Raw genomic sequence first — 7500 nt, 5'->3', positions numbered from 1 at the left:
CGCCACCGTTATTGCCCCGCTGTGGGTACCGGCGTTGGATTCGTGCAGAGCGCACGTTGAACAGCGTGTACAAAATCACGGATTTTGTGCTTCAAAAACGGATCAAAGACGACACACGCCCACTTTTTGCCGTCCAATTGGTGAGCGAGGGCGATGGCCCCGCCCCCAGGGCGATCCGATATATGCAAATTTGTGGATCAAAAAGCCTTCACGCCCACTTTTTCTCGGGCCAATGGGGGAGCGAGGTGAAAGGTCAAAGGGAGGGGGTCAAAGGCGAAGTTACGGGGGGATAAAAGGACGGTGTTCGTCAGTCAGAAGAGAGTCGCAAACGAGAACGAGGAGGAGAACGAGAAGGAGTAGGAGTCGGAACGGAGGGGACGAGTGTGGAAGTCTGGAGCCAGAAGCCTGCAGTGGCTGGAGAAGCTGAAGAGAGTCGGACGAGGGGGTGCTCGCGCCGGTGCCAGGAGCTGCACGCCCGAGGGGAGGCCGGCAGCGCGACCTGGCCGAGGTGGAGACGCACACCAGGGATAATAAAGCTCCTCTATACCCCGAGCATCAGCAACCCCCTCCTGTTTCCCCCGCGCTGAGATAGTGCGACCAAGGGGGCCCCGTTCCCACCCCCTACCAGGCACTGTCCACGAGGCCCGCGGGTTGCGGGCCATCGCGCTCCGCGTCTCATCACCAGACGGGTAGGCCCGACCCGGTCTCGGCCTCAGGCCCGCCTCATTCTTGGGGATATTCTTTCCTTGGTTTTGGGTATGTGTTGTCGGCGCCGTCTGTGAGGTAGAATTGTATAAGTGTTGCCGTGTGCTCGGTAGTCGGTATTAGCTCTGCACTGTGTGTTCACTTTTATCTTTGCTTTTTGTGTAAAATGGAATTGTGTTTTTCTTTTTTTGTGTGCATTTGGTGGAATTGTATTTGTGTGCTTCCCGTGTGCCGCGAATAAATGTGCTTTATTGTTGAACTGTTCTCCCGCTCGCTTCGTCTTTTCCCCCATTGAACCCTCATCTTGCTTCACGTAAAGGGTTGGTAGTGGGCTGAGTACGCCCGATAATTAATCGAACCGTCGAGGTCGACGATAACACCGCCGGTTATTCTGATAGTACGGAACGGGTCGCTTAAGTGGCCCGTGTCCGAAGTCGACCTGCGGCGAGGTGCGATCGCCCGGTCTACCCTCCGCGTGGGTACTTAGGTAGGCTCCAATTTGGCGAGCAACCCTATCCCACGCGGGGCTGATTGGCTCGATCGCGGTGAGACCGAAAGGTCCACCCGTGACTGGTTCCCGGCGTTAGTCCGAGAGGGTCACGACTGGATTGTCCGTCCGGTGGGCGACGTGCCGCGATTCGAGTTACGTGGCCGTTCGCACGCCGGCGGGCGCGAAGACCGCAACACTGGTGTCAGGTCGTGCGATATAAACTCATCGCCCTCCTCGCGGCACTGGTACCGGAGAACAGGAAAACGGGCTCTCCTGTCTCCGGCTAAATTCACGGGAATCGGTCCAGGGGTGAGAGAAGCGACCCCCGATTCCCTCCAAATTACGAGCGATTCAAATTAACCCTTCACGAGAAGCAAGATGGCGTCTCAAGGCGAGCGGGTGCCGGGTGGATTAGGTATGTGTAATAGTAATGTAGAATCCATGGTCCAGGATGGAATCCCCGTGCAAGAAATGTTGATTGTGCAGGAACACGGACTCGCCCAACTGAACCCAGGGCCCGAGGTGGGTGCGGCAGCGGCCGCGGTGTATGACACCTCCCCCCCCCTCTCCACCAAGACCCTTCCCCAACCCCTGCCGAAACGGCTCACTCAAGCGCACCCGACATAGCCCAGCTATGCGCCATGCTGGCGGCAATGACAACGAAGATGGATGCGAATACACAACAAATAAACGAAAAGATGGATACAAAAATAAACGGAATGGAAGCAAACATGAAGGAAGAAATGAAAAAGTTCCGGGGTGAGACGCAGAACATGGGCCGATGCCTGCAGGCGGGCATGAAGGCCGTGACAAAGGAAATAATAGTGGAGACAAGGGAGGTAAAGGGTGAAGAGTTGGCAGAGACACGGTAGATAGAAAAAATAGAGGAAAGACTACACGAGGAAGACGGGGTAAGTGACGCACACACGCACAGAGGTAGTGGAGGATAATGGGGGTGAGCTGGCGGACTGGGTAGAGACCCAGTGCGAGCACCTGGATGGCCTCCTCCAGGAACGAGGGGAGGGAGTCTGCCCCCTTGAGGCGGATCACGACCAGGTGAGTTCGGTCGTGCTTCGCGAGGTTGAGGGGAGGAGTGCTGTGGACGGGTGCACGGAGAGCTTGGGGGGTATAGAGGCCCCGGAGACCCTTGTGGGGACACGAATCCCCAGTGTGGTTGTCCCTGTGTGTGTGGTGCAAGGTGTGAGTGCGTCCCCGTGTGTGAATGGTGAGGTGGCGATTGTGCCGGAGTGTGTGCTTCCCAGCACGCCGTGTGTGGGTGAGGCACGGAGTGTGAGTGAGGCACCGCGGGTTAGTGCCCCCGCGTGTGTGGAAGAGACCGCGTGTGTGAGTGTCGCCGTGTGTATGAGTGAGGCACCGCGGGTGAGTGCCCCCGCGTGTGTGGATGAGGCACGGAGTGCGAGTGAGGCACCGCGGGTGAGTGCCCCCGCACGCGTGAGTGAACGGCCGTGTGCAAGGTTGCTGTGTGCCAGGGAGACCGTGTGTGTGAGAGAGCGGTATGAGAGGGAGATGTCGGTTGGCATGCGGGAGCACGCAGCCGCATCTCCCGGTGTGAATGTGATGGTGTGGACTGTGTGCGTCGTAACACGCAGGTATGCGTGTGTTGAATGGAGACGGAGACGGCGACATGGGAGGAAAGAAAGCCGAGTAGCGGCTGTAGCTGTTTCGAGGACCGTGCCGGGTTCACCCAGCAGTGAGCACGCGGTTCGTGCTGTGCAACGCACGAGACCACCACGTGCTCGCTTGCGAGAGTGAAGTCCCGGTCCGGAAACGCACGCGGTGGATTTGCCGATCCCGCTGACGGACAAAGTTTAGGCAGGATAACGGATTTGGACCGGACGGGTTCTCCACGCGATCGTGTGTGTTAAGCTCCAACGGGCAAAGCACATGTGTTCGCGTGGGGAACCCCTCGAGACGTGGGGCTTGTGTTTTTTTTTTATGCGCACGGTGACGTCATGGCTGCACGTGTGGTTGGAATCCGGCAGGAGGGGTATCCCGGCCGATGGTACCGTCCAAGGAGGGACGAGGTACACGTGCAGCTGCATGACGTCACGGCCAGGTGCAAAGTGCGCGAGCTCTGAGTTGCCGCGCAGGTGCTGCGCATGAAAAAAAAAAAAGGACAGCAAGCCTCACTTTCGGGTGCACAGGATTCCTGGGCAAAGGGGTGGAAGACCCCCTTGGCCTGGGCACAGGATGGAAACTAGTTAGGGGGAAGGGTTAGCTTAGCTAGACCGACTTCATGGGGCAGGGGTAAGTCCTCATGGAGTCCGTGGAATGGATTAGGTAGAGGGATTTAGTGAGCTTTAGGTTGGGAAATAAAATGATTTATTTCGGAGACAGTGACAGACTTGTGAATGTGTAGAGGGGACGTAGCTTAGCTACGTAGTGTTAAAAGGAACGTGCTATAGTTTAAGGGACGACGTGGGAGCACGAGTTAGTTAGGGGATGTAGATAGAAGGATGGCAGAGTTCAGTGGTGTGTGTGTTGAAGAGTTGGTGAGTTGTGAGGTGAGTACTTGTTGAGTGAGTGAGGCCAGCGGGTCTGTGTGTATGGAGTGAATGGGGAATGCATGGTGCGATGAGTGATTGGGGGGAGGAGTGACTCCCGCCCAAGGGACCCCGGGGTCAGTGTAGAGTGAGTTAGCTGGGTTAGTCAAATTGAAAAATGGAGGTTGTTTTGTTGTTGGTGGGAAAGTAGGCTCGAGACCCATTTGGAGGGGTGCAGGAGCCCTGTTGACGGGCTTGGGAGCGTGGCTGCGAAAGGTGAGTATCGCTGAGTGGGTACCCCGGGCACCAGGCTAGTCGGCCGCGGTAGGCCAAGGGCCCATGTGGGGCCGGGATAGAGTGAGTGGGCACGGGAGGGCCTGGTTGGTGCGGGGCGCCGGGGCGCCATTAGCCGCGTGGGCAGTGTTGTGGGCACGGGTGACCCTCGGAAAGGGGCCCGGGAGGCCGGCCTGCCACGTGTGCGTTTCAGGGGAGGTGCCATGGGGGGCACTCCCCGGTGTTAGGGAGCTGGTAGGCTCGGAGGCAGTGTCGTGCCCGGGGGTGCCATAGCGGGAGAATCGGCAGAGGGTCGTGCCTGCCAAAGGGAGCCACGTGTCCCAGCCAGGAGACCGTGTGAGGGCACGGAGAGAAAATTGGGGGGCGAGGCCCGAAATTGTGAGGACACCAACACAGGCGACGGGAATCTGGGTTGTTAGAACCAATAGTTTAAGCGAGAGGCGCTTGTTGAAAGCCCCGGGGTAGTTTAAGAGTTAATGGTTAGGGTAGATTAGGAGATGTACCCCTCCGCACCATCCATCCCCTCGCTGTCGTTGTGGGCCGCTGGACCCACTTTGGGTTAAGATCGCCGAACTCTGGGGAGGCCATTCTGAGGCTTGAGTTGGGCCTCGACACAGGACGTTAGCTCTCCCTTGTTCCCCTCTGGGAAGGGAACGTAGGGGTTGGGAGTAGGCTAGGTGACAGAATAGGTTAGCCGAACAAGGACGATAAAGGGGGTTAGGGGACGATTTATAGTGGGGAAGTAAAAATAAAAACAACAGAAAAAAAATAAGTTGGGGCTAAATTGGGGTTTGACAAATTAAGGGAGTGGGTATGTACAGTGACAGGCAAAGGCGATAGGTGGGAGGGAGACAGGAAGGTAGGTCCGAGCCCGCCTTCCAAGTGGCCAGCACCACCGCACTCCCTCCACTGAACGGCAAAGGCTAGCCAACTCCATCGGCTGGCCGTGTTTTTCTTCGAGGCGGAGGCCGGCCAACTTCATCGGCAGCTGTTGTTTTGCTGCAAGGCCTGTGCCATCGGCTGGCCGTGTTTTGCTTCAAGGCCTGTGCCGGCCACTTCATCTGCAGCTGTGGTGCTTCAAGGCCTGTGCCGGCCAGTTCATCTGCCGGCTGTGTTTGCCTGCAGCGGCCTTCTTCTGCGGGCTGTGTTTGCCTGCTCACCTTTGCCATGCCATGCCCACTGCCCATGTGCACCAGCCCCGTTCAATTTTTGCTTTGCCCCCCCCCCCCCTGTTCGTTTCCATGTGCGCCAGGATCTAAAAGCAACAGTTTGCAAGCTGCGAGAACTGCCATGTTGGCAGCTACAACACGGGCCTGCAGTGGCAGCCCGTGCACCGTGTTTGCGTCCATCCGTTCATCCATCCATTCGTTGTGCTCATTGCGTGTGCCACTTGAGCTGGCACGGAGACTGCGTTTGTGCAGCCCAAGCACCGTTGTGGTTCACTGCATTCAGTTCAAACCGTTCATGCATCCATTCGTTGTGCTCATTGCGTGTGCCACTTGAGCTGGCACGGAGACTGCGTTGTGCAGCCCATGCACCGTTGTGGTTCACCGCGTTCAGTTCAAAAGGGAAGGCCTTGGACTGCGTGTGAGCAGCCAGCCACGTTCCCTGTCACCTGCATTGTTTGAGCCAGAGACTGCATGCGGGCAGCCTGGCTCCCTGCTAACTGCTTTCTTTTTGCAGAGTTCAATGATCCTGGGCCATGGTTTAGTGTAAAATTTGTAAGTTAAGGTAAGATGTACTGTACATATGAGTGCGCCCCCGGCATGTATGTCTTAGCGCCGGCAATTTTATTTAAGTCGTCCGTGTGAGTGAGTTTGTTTAGGTAGTTACGCAGCCCTCAGGTTATTTATTTTGGGGACACGAATACCATGAATGTCGCACTCAGGGATCCGTAGGTAAAATGTACTAGGGGAAAACTACACATGATGGCACACGAAAATTTGACGACTCGGGACGAGTCTGTAAAAAGGGAAGGGGGTAGTGTTGTGGTTACCAGATTCGCAAACCACCATTCAGGTCCCTTAGGTGAGGTATCTCGGTAAGTATATGTGTAGTTAGGCCCAAACCCGTTGTCTAGTGGGAATACATGTCATTTATACGTGCTGCGACTCTTCAGGATAGCCGTTTTTCTTTCACTATCTTTATTTTGGACCAACCGCCATGATCACAACCACAACATCAACCACCGACCACAACCACCGCTTCACCACAACCGCCACGACCTTCACGTCACACCTCGCAACCGTAGCATCGCCACCGTTATTGCCCCGCTGTGGGTACCGGCGTTGGATTCGTGCAGAGCGCACGTTGAACAGCGTGTACAAAATCACGGATTTTGTGCTTCAAAAACGGATCAAAAACGACACACGCCCACTTTTTGCCGTCCAATTGGTGAGCGAGGGGCGAATTGGCCCCGCCCCCAGGGCGATCGATATATGCAAATTTGTGGATCAAAAAGCCTTCACGCCCACTTTTTCTCGGGCCAATGGGGAGCGAGGTGAAAGGTCAAAGGGAGGGGGTCAAAGGCGAAGTTACGGGGGGATAAAAGGACGGTGTTCGTCAGTCAGAAGAGAGTCGCAAACGAGAACGAGGAGGAGAACGAGAAGGAGTAGGAGTCGGAACGGAGGGGACGAGTGTGGAAGTCTGGAGCCCGAAGCCTGCAGTGGCTGGAGAAGCTGAAGAGAGTCGGACGAGGGGGTGCTCGCGTCGGTGCCAGGAGCTGCACGCCCGAGGGAGGCCGGCAGCGCGACCTGGCCGAGGTGGAGACGCACACCAGGGATAATAAAGCTCCTCTATACCCCGAGCATCAGCAACCCCCTCCTGTTTCCCCCCGCGCTGAGATAGTGCGACCAAGGGGGCCCCGTTCCCACCCCCTACCAGGCACTGTCCACGAGGCCCGCGGGTTGCGGGGCCATCGCCGCTCCGCGTCTCATCACCAGACGGGTAGGCCCGACCCGGTCTCGGCCTCAGGCCCGCCTCATTCTTGGGGATATTCTTTCCTTGGTTTTGGGTATGTGTTGTCGGCGCCGTCTGTGAGGTAGAATTGTATAAGTGTTGCCGTGTGCTCGGTAGTCGGTATTAGCTCTGCACTGTGTGTTCACTTTTATCTTTGCTTTTTGTGTAAATGGAATTGTGTTTTCTTTTTTTTGTGTGCATTTGGTGGAATTGTATTTGTGTGCTTCCCGTGTGCCGCGAATAAATGTGCTTTATTGTTGAACTGTTCTCCCGCTTCGCTTCGTCTTTTCCCCCATTGAACCCTCATCTTGCTTCACGTAAAGGGTTGGTAGTGGGCTGAGTACGCCCGATAATTAATCGAACCGTCGAGGTCGACGATAACACCGCTCGGTTATTCTGATAGTACGGAACGGGTCGCTTAAGTGGCCCGTGTCCGAAGTCGACCTGCGGCGAGGTGCGATCGCCCGGTCTACCCTCCGCGTGGGTACTTAGGTAGGTCGAATTTGGCGAGCAACCCTATCCCACGCGGGGGCTGATTGGCTCGATCGC

The 7500-nt window shown here is 56.6% G+C and overlaps 1 protein-coding gene across 9 annotated transcripts in view; it reads right to left on the bottom strand.

Annotated features, from left to right (window-relative positions):
• The window catches only part of LOC147010272 (uncharacterized), a 223358-nt gene that overhangs the window by 92268 nt on the left and 123590 nt on the right, over nt 1–7500 (bottom strand). The window lies entirely within an intron of this gene.

Source organism: Eptatretus burgeri, chromosome 17, assembly GCF_056783735.1.
Source record: "Eptatretus burgeri isolate ZD-2024b chromosome 17, Ebu_testis_v1, whole genome shotgun sequence".
Taxonomy (NCBI): Eukaryota; Metazoa; Chordata; class Myxini; order Myxiniformes; family Myxinidae; genus Eptatretus; species Eptatretus burgeri.
Note: the sequence above shows the minus strand (reverse complement) of the source record. Positions and strands in the feature narration are given on the sequence as shown.